We start from the raw sequence: 13688 nt of genomic DNA, 5'->3' as shown, positions 1-13688 counted from the left end.
CTCTGCGCAGCCGCCTCTGCGCAGCCGCCTCTGCGCAGCCGCTTCTGCGCAGCCGCTTCTGCGCAGCCGCTTCTGCGCAGCCGCTTCTGCGCAGCCGCTTCTGCGCAGCCGCTTCTGCGCAGCCGCTTCTGCGCAGCCGTTTCTGCGCAGCCGTTTCTGCGCAGCCGTTTCTGCGCAGCCGTTTCTGCGCCGCCGTTTCTGCGCCGCCGTATCTGCGCAGCCGTTTCTGCGCAGCCGCTTCTGCGCAGCCGCTTCTGCGCAGCCGCTTCTGCGCAGCCGCTTCTGCGCAGCCGCTTCTGCGCAGCCGCTTCTGCGCTGCCGCTTCTGCGCAGCCGTTTCTGCGCAGCCGCTTCTGCGCAGCCGCTTCTGCGCAGCCGCTTCTGCGCAGCCGCTTCTGCGCAGCCGCTTCTGCGCAGCCGCTTCTGCGCTGCCGCTTCTGCGCAGCCGCTACTGCGCAGCCGCTTCTGCGCAGCCGCTACTGCGCAGCCGCTTCTGCGCAGCCGCTTCTGCGCAGCCGCTTCTGCGCAGCCGCTTCTGCGCAGCCGCTTCTGCGCAGCCGCTTCTGCGCAGCCGCTTCTGCGCAGCCGCTTCTGCGCAGCCGCTGCTGCGCAGCCGTTCCTGCGCAGCCGTTCCTGCGCAGCCGTTCCTGCGCAGCCGTTCCTGCGCAGCCGTTCCTGCGCAGCCGTTCCTGCGCAGCCGTTCCTGCGCAGCCGTTCCTGCGCAGCCGCTTCTGCGCAGCCGCTTCTGCGCAGCCGCTTCTGCGCAGCCGTTTCTGCGCAGCCGTTTCTGCGCAGTCGTTTCTGCGCAGCCGTTTCTGCGCAGCCGTATCTGCGCAGCCGTATCTGCGCAGCCGCTTCTGCGCAGCCGCTTCTGCGCAGCCGCTTCTGCGCAGCCGTTTCTGCGCAGCCGTTTCTGCGCAGCCGTTTCTGAGCAGCCGCTTCTGCGCAGCCGCTTCTGCGCAGCCGTTTCTGCGCAGCCGTTTCTGCGCAGCCGTTTCTGCGCAGCCGTTTCCGCGCAGCCGTTTCCGCGCAGCCGTTTCCGCGCAGCCGTTTCCGCGCAGCCGTTTCCGCGCAGCCGTTTCCGCGCAGCCGTTTCTGCGCAGCCGCTTCTGCGCAGCCGCTTCTGCGCAGCCGCTACTGCGCAGCCGCTTCCGCGCAGCCGCTTCCGCGCAGCCGCTTCCGCGCAGCCGCTTCCGCGCAGCCGCTTCCGCGCAGCCGCTTCTGCGCAGCCGCTTCTGCGCAGCCGCTTCTGCGCAGCCGCTTCTGCGCAGCCGCTTCTGCGCAGCCGTTCCTGCGCAGCCGTTCCTGCGCAGCCGTTCCTGCGAAGCCGTTTCTGCGCAGCCGTTTCTGCGCAGCCGTTTCTGCGCAGCCGTATCTGCGCAGCCGTATCTGCGCAGCCGTTTCTGCGCAGCCGTATCTGCGCAGCCGTATCTGCGCAGCCGTTTCTGCGCAGCCGCTTCTGCGCAGCCGCTTCTGCGCGGCCGCTTCTGCGAGGCCGCTTCTGCGCGGCCGCTTCTGCGCGGCCGCTTCTGCGCGGCCGCTTCTGCGCGGCCGCTTCTGCGCGGCCGTTTCTGCGCGGCCGTTTCTGCGCGGCCGTTTCTGCGCGGCCGCTTCTGCGCGGCCGCTTCTGCGCTGCCGCTTCTGCGCTGCCGCTTCTGCGCTGCCGCTTCTGCGCTGCCGCTTCTGCGCAGCCGCTTCTGCGCAGCCGCTTCTGCGCAGCCGCTTCTGCGCAGCCGCTTCTGCGCAGCCGCTTCTGCGCAGCCGCTTCTGCGCAGCCGCTTCTGCGCAGCCGCTTCTGCGCAGCCGTTTCTGAGCAGCCGTTTCTGCGCAGCCGTTTCTGCGCAGCCGCTTCTGCGCAGCCGCTTCTGCGCAGCCGCTTCTGCGCAGCCGCTTCTGCGCAGCCGCTTCTGCGCAGCCGCTTCTGCGCAGCCGCCTCTGAGCAGCCGCCTCTGCGCAGCCGCCTCTGCGCAGCCGCCACTGCGCAGCCGCCACTGCGCAGCCGCCTCTGCGCAGCCGCCTCTGCGCAGCCGCCTCTGCGCAGCCGCTTCTGCGCAGCCGCTTCTGCGCAGCCGCTTCTGCGCAGCCGCTTCTGCGCAGCCGCTTCTGCGCAGCCGCTTCTGCGCAGCCGCTTCTGCGCAGCCGTTTCTGCGCAGCCGTTTCTGCGCAGCCGTTTCTGCGCAGCCGTTTCTGCGCCGCCGTTTCTGCGCCGCCGTATCTGCGCAGCCGTTTCTGCGCAGCCGCTTCTGCGCAGCCGCTTCTGCGCAGCCGCTTCTGCGCAGCCGCTTCTGCGCAGCCGCTTCTGCGCAGCCGCTTCTGCGCTGCCGCTTCTGCGCAGCCGTTTCTGCGCAGCCGCTTCTGCGCAGCCGCTTCTGCGCAGCCGCTTCTGCGCAGCCGCTTCTGCGCAGCCGCTTCTGCGCAGCCGCTTCTGCGCTGCCGCTTCTGCGCAGCCGCTACTGCGCAGCCGCTTCTGCGCAGCCGCTACTGCGCAGCCGCTTCTGCGCAGCCGCTTCTGCGCAGCCGCTTCTGCGCAGCCGCTTCTGCGCAGCCGCTTCTGCGCAGCCGCTTCTGCGCAGCCGCTTCTGCGCAGCCGCTTCTGCGCAGCCGCTGCTGCGCAGCCGTTCCTGCGCAGCCGTTCCTGCGCAGCCGTTCCTGCGCAGCCGTTCCTGCGCAGCCGTTCCTGCGCAGCCGTTCCTGCGCAGCCGTTCCTGCGCAGCCGTTCCTGCGCAGCCGCTTCTGCGCAGCCGCTTCTGCGCAGCCGCTTCTGCGCAGCCGTTTCTGCGCAGCCGTTTCTGCGCAGTCGTTTCTGCGCAGCCGTTTCTGCGCAGCCGTATCTGCGCAGCCGTATCTGCGCAGCCGCTTCTGCGCAGCCGCTTCTGCGCAGCCGCTTCTGCGCAGCCGTTTCTGCGCAGCCGTTTCTGCGCAGCCGTTTCTGAGCAGCCGCTTCTGCGCAGCCGCTTCTGCGCAGCCGTTTCTGCGCAGCCGTTTCTGCGCAGCCGTTTCTGCGCAGCCGTTTCCGCGCAGCCGTTTCCGCGCAGCCGTTTCCGCGCAGCCGTTTCCGCGCAGCCGTTTCCGCGCAGCCGTTTCCGCGCAGCCGTTTCTGCGCAGCCGCTTCTGCGCAGCCGCTTCTGCGCAGCCGCTACTGCGCAGCCGCTTCCGCGCAGCCGCTTCCGCGCAGCCGCTTCCGCGCAGCCGCTTCCGCGCAGCCGCTTCCGCGCAGCCGCTTCTGCGCAGCCGCTTCTGCGCAGCCGCTTCTGCGCAGCCGCTTCTGCGCAGCCGCTTCTGCGCAGCCGTTCCTGCGCAGCCGTTCCTGCGCAGCCGTTCCTGCGAAGCCGTTTCTGCGCAGCCGTTTCTGCGCAGCCGTTTCTGCGCAGCCGTATCTGCGCAGCCGTATCTGCGCAGCCGTTTCTGCGCAGCCGTATCTGCGCAGCCGTATCTGCGCAGCCGTTTCTGCGCAGCCGCTTCTGCGCAGCCGCTTCTGCGCGGCCGCTTCTGCGAGGCCGCTTCTGCGCGGCCGCTTCTGCGCGGCCGCTTCTGCGCGGCCGCTTCTGCGCGGCCGCTTCTGCGCGGCCGTTTCTGCGCGGCCGTTTCTGCGCGGCCGTTTCTGCGCGGCCGCTTCTGCGCGGCCGCTTCTGCGCTGCCGCTTCTGCGCTGCCGCTTCTGCGCTGCCGCTTCTGCGCTGCCGCTTCTGCGCAGCCGCTTCTGCGCAGCCGCTTCTGCGCAGCCGCTTCTGCGCAGCCGCTTCTGCGCAGCCGCTTCTGCGCAGCCGCTTCTGCGCAGCCGCTTCTGCGCAGCCGCTTCTGCGCAGCCGTTTCTGAGCAGCCGTTTCTGCGCAGCCGTTTCTGCGCAGCCGCTTCTGCGCAGCCGCTTCTGCGCAGCCGCTTCTGCGCAGCCGCTTCTGCGCAGCCGCTTCTGCGCAGCCGCTTCTGCGCAGCCGCCTCTGAGCAGCCGCCTCTGCGCAGCCGCCTCTGCGCAGCCGCCACTGCGCAGCCGCCACTGCGCAGCCGCCACTGCGCAGCCGCCTCTGCGCAGCCGCCTCTGCGCAGCCGCCTCTGCGCAGCCGCCTCTGCGCAGCCGCCTCTGCGCAGCCGCTTCTGCGCAGCCGCTTCTGCGCAGCCGCTTCTGCGCAGCCGCTTCGGCGCAGCCGTTTCTGCGCAGCCGTTTCTGCGCAGCCGTTTCTGCGCAGCCGTTTCTGCGCCGCCGTTTCTGCGCCGCCGTATCTGCGCAGCCGCTTCTGCGCAGCCGCTTCTGCGCAGCCGCTTCTGCGCAGCCGCTTCTGCGCAGCCGCTTCTGCGCAGCCGCTTCTGCGCAGCCGCTTCTGCGCAGCCGCTTCTGCGCAGCCGCTTCTGCGCAGCCGCTTCTGCGCAGCCGCTTCTGCGCAGCCGCTTCTGCGCAGCCGCTTTTGCGCAGCCGCTTCTGCGCAGCCGCTACTGCGCAGCCGCTTCTGCGCAGCCGCTTCTGCGCAGCCGCTTCTGCGCAGCCGCTTCTGCGCAGCCGCTTCTGCGCAGCCGCTTCTGCGCAGCCGCTTCTGCGCAGCCGCTTCTGCGCAGCCGTTCCTGCGCAGCCGCTTCTGCGCAGCCGCTTCTGCGCAGCCGCTTCTGCGCAGCCGCTTCTGCGCAGCCGCTTCTGCGCAGCCGTTTCTGCGCAGCCGTTTCTGCGCAGCCGTTTCCGCGCAGCCGTTTCCGCGCAGCCGTTCCCGCGCAGCCGTTTCCGCGCAGCTTTTTCTGCGCAGCTGTTTCTGCGCAGCTGTTGCTGCGCAGCTGTTGCTGCACAGCTGTTGCTGCGCAGCTGTTGCTGCGCAGCTGTTCCTGCGCAGCTGTTCCTGCGCAGCAGTTCCTGCGCAGCTGTTCCTGCGCAGCTGTCTCTGCGCAGCTGTCTCTGCGCAGCTGTTTCTGCGCAGCTGTTTCTGCGCACCTGTTCCTGCGCACCTGTTCCTGCGCAGCTGTTCCCGCGCACCTGTTCCCGCGCACCTGTTCCCGCGCAGCCGTTTCCGCGCAGCCGCTTCCGCGCAGCCGCTTCCGCGCAGCCGCTTCTGCGCAGCCGTCTCCGCGCAGCTGTTTCTGATTTTCTGATGAGACTTCACTGCAACAGCATGGGTGACGAACTCCGTACGCGCGCGTGGTCTAGAGATCCTACCACGCGCGTACGGGATTCAACTTTACATGTTCAACTGCCCAAAAAACATTGAACATGGAGGTACGCTCCTGTAACCGGAGGCTATAGAGTGTTTCTGCGCCGCTGTTTCTGCGCAGCTGTTTCTGCGCAGCTGTTTCTGCGCATCTGTTTCTGCGCAGCTGTTTCTGCGCAGCTGTTTCTGCGCAGCTGTTTCTGCGCAGCTGTTTCTGCGCAGCTGTTTCTGCGCAGCTGTTTCTGTGCAGCTGTTTCTGCGCAGCTGTCTCTGCGCAGCTGTCTCTGCGCAGCTGTATCTGCGCAGCTGTCTCTGCGCAGCTGTTTCTGCGCAGCTGTTTCTGCGCAGCTGTTTCTGCGCAGCTGTTTCTGCGCAGCTGTTTCTGCACAGCTGCTTATGCCTAGCTGTTTCTGCGCAGCTGTTTCGGCGCAGCTGTTTCGGCGCAGCTGTTTCGGCGCAGCTGTTTCGGCGCAGCTGTTTCTGCGCAGCTGTTTCGGCGCAGCTGTTTCGGCGCAGCTGTTTCGGCGCAGCTGTTTCGGCGCAGCTGTTTCGGCGCAGCTGTTTCGGCGCAGCTGTATCGGCGCAGCTGTATCGGCGCAGCTGTTTCGGCGCTGCAGTTTCGGCGCAGCTGTTTCGGCGCAGCTGTTTCGGCGCAGCAGTTTCGGCGCAGCAGTTTCGGCGCAGCAGTTTCGGCGCAGCAGTTTCGGCGCAGCAGTTTCGGCGCAGCAGTTTCGGCGCAGCAGTTTCGGCGCAGCAGTTTCGGCGCAGCTGTTTCTGCGCAGCTGTTTCTGCGCAGCTGTTTCTGCGCAGCTGTTTCTGCGCAGCTGTTTCTGCGCAGCTGTTCCTGCGCAGCTGTTCCCGCGCAGCTGTTCCCGCGCAGCTGTTTATGCGCAGCTGTTTCAGCGCAGCTGTTTCTGCGCAGCTGTTTATGCGCAGCTGTTTATGCGCAGCTGTTTATGCGCAGCTGTTTCTGCGCAGCTGTTCCTGCGCAGCTGTTCCTGCGCACCTGTTCCTGCGCACCTGTTCCTGCGCACCTGTTCCTGCGCAGCTGTTCCTGCGCAGCTGTTCCTGCGCACCTGTTCCCGCGCACCTGTTCCCGCGCACCTGTTCCCGCGCAGCTGTTCCCGCGCACCTGTTCCCGCGCAGCCGTTTCCGCGCAGCCGTTTCCGCGCAGCCGCTTCCGCGCAGCCGCTTCTGCGCAGCCGCTTCCGCGCAGCCGCTTCCGCGCAGCCGCTTCCGCGCAGCCGCTTCCGCGCAGCCGCTTCCGCGCAGCCGCTTCCGCGCAGCCGCTTCTGATCAGCCGCTTCTGCGCAGCCGCTTCTGCGCAGCCGCTTCTGCGCAGCCGCTTCTGCGCAGCCGTTTCTGCGCAGCCGTTTCTGCGCAGCCGTTTCTGCGCAGCCGTATCTGCGCAGCCGTTTCTGCGCAGCCGCTTCTGCGCAGCCGCTTCTGCGCAGCCGCTTCTGCGCAGCCGCTTCTGCGCAGCCGCTTCTGCGCAGCCGCTTCTGCGCAGCCGCTTCTGCGCAGCCGCTACTGCGCAGCCGCTTCTGCGCAGCCGCTTCTGCGCAGCCGCTTCTGCGCAGCCGCTTCTGCGCAGCCGCTTCTGCGCAGCCGCTTCTGCGCAGCCGCTTCTGCGCAGCCGCTGCTGCGCAGCCGTTCCTGCGCAGCCGTTCCTGCGCAGCCGTTCCTGCGCAGCCGTTCCTGCGCAGCCGTTCCTGCGCAGCCGTTCCTGCGCAGCCGTTCCTGCGCAGCTGTTCCTGCGCAGCCGCTTCTGAGCAGCCGCTTCTGCGCAGCCGTTTCTGCGCAGCCGTTTCTGCGCAGCCGTTTCTGCGCAGCCGTTCCTGCGCAGCCGTTCCTGCGCAGCCGTTCCTGCGCAGCCGTTCCTGCGCAGCCGTTCCTGCGCAGCTGTTCCTGCGCAGCCGCTTCTGCGCAGCCGTTTCTGCGCAGCCGTTACTGCGCAGCCGTTTCTGCGCAGCCGTTTCTGCGCAGCCGTATCTGCGCAGCCGCTTCTGCGCAGCCGCTTCTGCGCAGCCGCTTCTGCGCAGCCGTTTCTGCGCAGCCGTTTCTGCGCAGCCGCTTCTGCGCAGCCGCTTCTGCGCAGCTGCTTCTGCGCAGCCGTTTCTGCGCAGCCGTTTCTGCGCAGCCGTTTCCGCGCAGCCGTTTCCGCGCAGCCGTTTCTGCGCAGCAGTTTCTGCGCAGCCGTTTCTGCGCAGCCGTTTCTGCGCAGCCGTTTCTGCGCAGCCGTTTCTGCGCAGCCGCTTCTGCGCAGCCGCTACTGCGCAGCCGCTTCCGCGCAGCCGCTTCCGCGCAGCCGCTTCCGCGCAGCCGCTTCCGCGCAGCCGCTTCTGCGCAGCCGCTTCTGCGCAGCCGCTTCTGCGCAGCCGTTCCTGCGCAGCCGTTCCTGCGCAGCCGTTCCTGCGCAGCCGTTCCTGCGAAGCCGTTTCTGCGCAGCCGTTTCTGCGCAGCCGTTTCTGCGCAGCCGTATCTGCGCAGCCGTTTCTGCGCAGCCGTTTCTGCGCAGCCGTTTCTGCGCAGCCGTATCTGCGCAGCCGTTTCTGCGCAGCCGCTTCTGCGCAGCTGTTTCTGCGCAGCTGCTTCTGCGCAGCTGCTTCTGCGAAGCTGCTTCTGCGCAGCCGCTTCTGCGCAGCCGCTTCTGCGCAGCCGTTTCTGCGCAGCCGTTTCTGCGCAGCCGTTTCTGCGCAGCCGCTTCTGCGCAGCCGCTTCTGCGCAGCCGCTTCTGCGCTGCCGCTTCTGCGCTGCCGCTTCTGCGCGGCCGCTTCTGCGCGGCCGCTTCTGCGGAGCCGCTTCTGCGCAGCCGCTTCTGCGCAGCCGCTTCTGCGCAGCCGTTTCTGAGCAGCCGTTTCTGAGCAGCCGCTTCTGCGCAGCCGCTTCTGCGCAGCCGCTTCTGCGCAGCCGCTTCTGCGCAGCCGCTTCTGCGCAGCCGCTTCTGCGCAGCCGCTTCTGCGCAGCCGCTTCTGCGCAGCCGCTTCTGCGCAGCCGATTCCGCGCAGCCGTTTCCGCGCAGCCGTTTCCGCGCAGCCGTTCCCGCGCAGCCGTTTCCGCGCAGCTTTTTCTGCGCAGCTGTTGCTGCGCAGCTGTTGCTGCGCAGCTGTTGCTGCGCAGCTGTTCCTGCGCAGCTGTTCCTGCGCAGCTGTCTCTGCGCAGCTGTTTCTGCGCAGCTGTTTCTGCGCACCTGTTCCCGCGCAGCTGTTCCCGCGCACCTGTTCCCGCGCACCTGTTCCCGCGCAGCCGTTCCCGCGCAGCCGTTCCCGCGCAGCCGCTTCCGCGCAGCCGCTTCCGCGCAGCCGCTTCTGCGCAGCAGTCTCCGCGCAGCTGTTTCTGATTTTCTGATGAGACTTCACTGCAACAGCATGGGTGACGAACTCCGTACGCGCGCGTGGTCTAGAGATCCTACCACGCGCGTAAGGGATTCAACTTTACATGTTCAACTGCCCAAAAAACATTGAACATGGAGGTACGCTCCTGTAACCGGAGGCTATAGAGTGTTTCTGCGCCGCTGTTTCTGCGCCGCTGTTTCTGCGCAGCTGTTTCTGCGCAGCTGTTTCTGCGCAGCTGTTTCTGCACAGCTGTTTCTGCGCAGCTGTTTCTGCGCAGCTGTTTCTGCGCAGCTGTTTCTGTGCAGCTGTTTCTGCGCAGCTGTCTCTGCGCAGCTGTCTCTGCGCAGCTGTATCTGCGCAGCTGTCTCTGCGCAGCTGTTTCTGCGCAGCTGTTTCTGCGCAGCTGTTTCTGCGCAGCTGTTTCTGCGCAGCTGTTTCTGCGCAGCTGTTTCTGCGGAGCTGCTTATGCCTAGCTGTTTCTGCGCAGCTGTTTCGGCGCAGCTGTTTCGGCGCAGCTGTTTCGGCGCAGCTGTTTCGGCGCAGCTGTTTCTGCGCAGCTGTTTCGGCGCAGCTGTTTCGGCGCAGCTGTTTCGGCGCAGCTGTTTCGGCGCAGCTGTTTCGGCGCAGCTGTTTCGGCGCAGCTGTATCGGCGCAGCTGTTTCGGCGCAGCAGTTTCGGCGCAGCTGTTTCGGCGCAGCTGTTTCGGCGCAGCAGTTTCGGCGCAGCAGTTTCGGCGCAGCAGTTTCGGCGCAGCAGTTTCGGCGCAGCAGTTTCGGCGCAGCTGTTTCGGCGCAGCTGTTTCTGCGCAGCTGTTTCTGCGCAGCTGTTTCTGCGCAGCTGTTTCTGCGCAGCTGTTTCTGCGCAGCTGTTTCTGCGCAGCTGTTCCTGCGCAGCTGTTCCTGCGCAGCTGTTCCTGCGCAGCTGTTCCTGCGCAGCTGTTCCTGCGCAGCTGTTCCTGCGCAGCTGTTTATGCGCAGCTGTTAATGCGCAGCTGTTTATGCGCAGCTGTTTATGCGCAGCTGTTTATGCGCAGCTGTTTATGCGCAGCTGTTTCTGCGCAGCTGTTTCTGCGCAGCTGTTCCTGCGCAGCTGTTCCCGCGCAGCTGTTCCCGCGCAGCTGTTCCCGCGCACCTGTTCCCGCGCACCTGTTCCCGCGCAGCCGTTTCCGCGCAGCCGTTTCCGCGCAGCCGCTTCCGCGCAGCCGCTTCCGCGCAGCCGCTTCCGCGCAGCCGCTTCCGCGCAGCCGCTTCCGCGCAGCCGCTTCCGCGCAGCCGCTTCTGCGCAGCCGTTTCTGCGCAGCCGTTTCTGCGCAGCCGTTTCTGCGCAGCCGTATCTGCGCAGCCGTTTCTGCGCAGCCGCTTCTGCGCAGCCGCTTCTGCGCAGCCGCTTCTGCGCAGCCGCTTCTGCGCAGCCGCTTCTGCGCAGCCGCTTCTGCGCAGCCGCTTCTGCGCAGCCGCTTCTGCGCAGCCGCTTCTGCGCAGCCGCTACTGCGCAGCCGCTACTGCGCAGCCGCTTCTGCGCAGCCGCTTCTGCGCAGCCGCTTCTGCGCAGCCGCTTCTGCGCAGCGGCTTCTGCGCAGCCGCTTCTGCGCAGCCGCTTCTGCGCAGCCGCTGCTGCGCAGCCGTTCCTGCGCAGCCGCTTCTGCGCAGCCGATTCCGCGCAGCCGTTTCCGCGCAGCCGTTTCCGCGCAGCCGTTCCCGCGCAGCCGTTCCCGCGCAGCCGTTTCTGCGCAGCTTTTTCTGCGCACCTTTTTCTGCGCAGCTGTTGCTGCGCAGCTGTTGCTGCGCAGCTGTTGCTGCGCAGCTGTTGCTGCGCAGCTGTTCCTGCGCAGCTGTTCCTGCGCAGCAGTTCCTGCGCAGCTGTTCCTGCGCAGCTGTTCCTGCGCAGCTGTCTCTGCGCAGCTGTCTCTGCGCAGCTGTTTCTGCGCAGCTGTTTCTGCGCAGCTGTTCCTGCGCACCTGTTCCCGCGCAGCTGTTCCCGCGCACCTGTTCCCGCGCAGCCGTTCCCGCGCAGCCGTTTCCGCGCAGCCGTTTCCGCGCAGCCGCTTCCGCGCAGCCGCTTCCGCGCAGCCGCTTCTGCGCAGCCGTCTCCGCGCAGCTGTTTCTGATTTTCTGATGAGACTTCACTGCAACAGCATGGGTGACGAACTCCGTACGCGCGCGTGGTCTAGAGATCCTACCACGCGCGTACGGGATTCAACTTTACATGTTCAACTGCCCAAAAAACATTGAACATGGAGGTACGCTCCTGTAACCGGAGGCTATAGAGTGTTTCTGCGCCGCTGTTTCTGCGCAGCTGTTTCTGCGCAGCTGTTCCTGCGCAGCTGTTCCTGCGCAGCTGTTCCTGCGCAGCTGTTCCTGCGCAGCTGTTTATGCGCAGCTGTTAATGCGCAGCTGTTTATGCGCAGCTGTTTATGCGCAGCTGTTTATGCGCAGCTGTTTCTGCGCAGCTGTTTCTGCGCAGCTGTTCCTGCGCAGCTGTTCCCGCGCAGCTGTTCCCGCGCAGCTGTTCCTGCGCACCTGTTCCTGCGCACCTGTTCCTGCGCAGCTGTTCCTGCGCAGCTGTTCCTGCGCAGCTGTTCCTGCGCAGCTGTTTCTGCGCAGCTGTTTCTGCGCAGCTGTACCTGCGCAGCTGATCCTGCGCAGCTGTTTCTGCACAGCTGTTTCTGCGCAGCTGTTTCTGCGCAGCTGTTCCTGCGCAGCTGTTCCTGCGCAGCTGTTCCTTCGCAGCTGTTCCTGCACAGCTGTTCCTGCGCACCTGTTCCTGCGCACCTGTTTTTGCGCAGCTGTTCCTGCGCAGCTGTTCCTGCGCAGCTGTTCCTGCGCAGCTGTTCCTGCGCAGCTGTTCCTGCGCAGCTGTTCCTGCGCAGCTGTTCCCGCGCACCTGTTCCCGCGCAGCTGTTTCCGCGCAGCTGTTTCCGCGCAGCCGTTTCCGTGCAGCCGTTTCCGCGCAGCCGTTTCCGCGCAGCCGTTTCCGCGCAGCCGCTTCTGCGCAGCCGCTTCTGCGCAGCCGCTTCTGCGCAGCCGTCTCCGCGCAGCTGTTTCTGATTTTCTGATGAGACTTCACTGCAACAGCATGGGTGACGAACTCCGTACGCGCGCGTGGTCTAGAGATCCTACCACGCGCGTACGGGATTCAACTTTACATGTTCAACTGCCCAAAAAACATTGAACATGGAGGTACGCTCCTGTAACCGGAGGCTATAGAGTGTTTCTGCGCCGCTGTTTCTGCGCCGCTGTTTCTGCGCAGCTGTTTCTGCGTAGCTGTTTCTGCGCAGCTGTTTCTGCGCAGCTGTTTCTGCGCAGCTGTTTCTGCGCAGCTGTCTCTGCGCAGCTGTCTCTGCGCAGCTGTTTCTGCGCAGCTGTTTCTGCGCAGCTGTTTCTGCGCAGCTGTTTCTGCGCAGCTGTTTCTGCGCAGCTGTTTCTGCGCAGCTGTTTCTGCGCAGCTGTTTCTGCACAGCTGTTTCTGCGCAGCTGTTGCTGCGCAGCTGTTCCTGCGCACCTGTTCCTGCGCAGCTGTCCCTGCGCAGCTGTTCCTGCGCACCTGTTCCTGCGCACCTGTTCCTGCGCACCTGTTCCTGCGCAGCTGTTCCTGCGCAGCTGTTCCTGCGCAGCTGTTCCTGCGCAGCTGTTCCTGCGCACCTGTTCCTGCGCACCTGTTCCTGCGCAGCTGTTCCTGCGCAGCTGTTCCTGCGCAGCTGTTCCTGCGCAGCTGCTCCTGCGCAGCTGTTCCTGCGCAGCTGTTCCTGCGCAGCTGTTCCTGCGCAGCTGTTTCTGCGCAGCTGTTTCTGCGCAGCTGTTTCTGCGCAGCTGTTTCTGCGCAGCTGTTTCTGCGCAGCTGTTCCTGCGCAGCTGTTTCTGCGCAGCTGTTTCTGCGCAGCTGTTTCTGCGCAGCCGTATCTGCGCAGCTGTTCCTGCGCAGCTGTTTCTGCGCAGCTGTTTCTGTGCAGCTGTTCCTGCGCAGCTGTTTCTGCACAGCTGTTCCTGCGCAGCTGTTTCTGCGCAGCTGTTCCTGCGCAGCTGTTTCTGCGCAGCTGTTTCTGCGCAGCTGTTTCTGCGCAGCTGTTTCTGCGCAGCTGTTTCTGCGCAGCTGTTTCTGCGCAGCTGTTTCTGCGCAGCTGTTCCTGCGCAGCTGTTTCTGCGCAGCTGTTTCTGCGCAGCTGTTTCTGCGCAGCTGTTTCTGCGCAGCTGTTCCTGCGCAGCTGTTTCTGCGCAGCTGTTTCTGCGCAGCTGTTTCTGCGCAGCTGTTCCTGCGCAGCTGTTCCTGCGCAGCTGTTCCTGCGCAGCTGTTTCTGCGCAGCTGTTTCTGCGCAGCTGTTCCTGCGCAGCTGATCCTGCGTAGCTGTTTCTGCGCAGCTGTTTCTGCGCAGCTGTTTCTGCGCAGCTGTTCCTGCGCAGCTGTTCCTGCGCAGCTGTTCCTTCGCAGCTGTTCCTGCGCAGCTGTTCCTGCGCACCTGTTCCTGCGCACCTGTTCCTGCGCACCTGTTTTTGCGCAGCTGTTCCTGCGCAGCTGTTCCTGCGCAGCTGATCCTGCGCAGCTGTTCTTGCGCAGCTGTTCCTGCGCAGCTGTTCCTGCGCAGCTGTTCTCGCGCACCTGTTCCCGCGCAGCTGTTTCCGCGCAGCTGTTTCCGCGCAGCCGTTTCCGCGCAGCCGTTTCCGCGCAGCCGTTTCCGCGCAGCCGCTTCTGCGCAGCCGCTTCTGCGCAGCCGCTTCTGCGCAGCCGTCTCCGCGCAGCTGTTTCTGATTTTCTGATGAGACTTCACTGCAACAGCATGGGTGACGAACTCCGTACGCGCGCGTGGTCTAGAGATCCTACCACGCGCGTACGGGATTCAACTTTACATGTTCAACTGCCCAAAAATCATTGAACATGGAGGTACGCTCCTGTAACCGGAGGCTATAGAGTGTTTCTGCGCCGCTGTTTCTGCGCCGCTGTTTCTGCGCAGCTGTTTCTGCGCAGCTGTTTCTGCGCATCTGTTTCTGCGCAGCTGTTTCTGCGCAGCTGTTTGTGCACAGCTGTTTCTGCGCAGCTGTTTCTGCGCAGCTGTTTCTGCGCAGCTGTTTCTGCGCAGCTGTTTCTGCGCAGCTGTCTCTGCGCAGCTGTCTCTGCGCAGCTGTCTCTGCGCAGCTGTCTCTGCGCAGCTGTTTCTGCGCAGCTGTTTCTGCGCAGCTGTTTCTGCGCAGCTGTTTCTGCGCAGCTGTTTCTGCGCAGCTGTTTCTGCGCAGCTGT

This window comes from Schistocerca nitens, unplaced genomic scaffold (genome assembly GCF_023898315.1).
Source record: "Schistocerca nitens isolate TAMUIC-IGC-003100 unplaced genomic scaffold, iqSchNite1.1 HiC_scaffold_468, whole genome shotgun sequence".
NCBI lineage: Eukaryota > Metazoa > Arthropoda > Insecta > Orthoptera > Acrididae > Schistocerca > Schistocerca nitens.
This window is presented reverse-complemented; position numbering follows the sequence as displayed.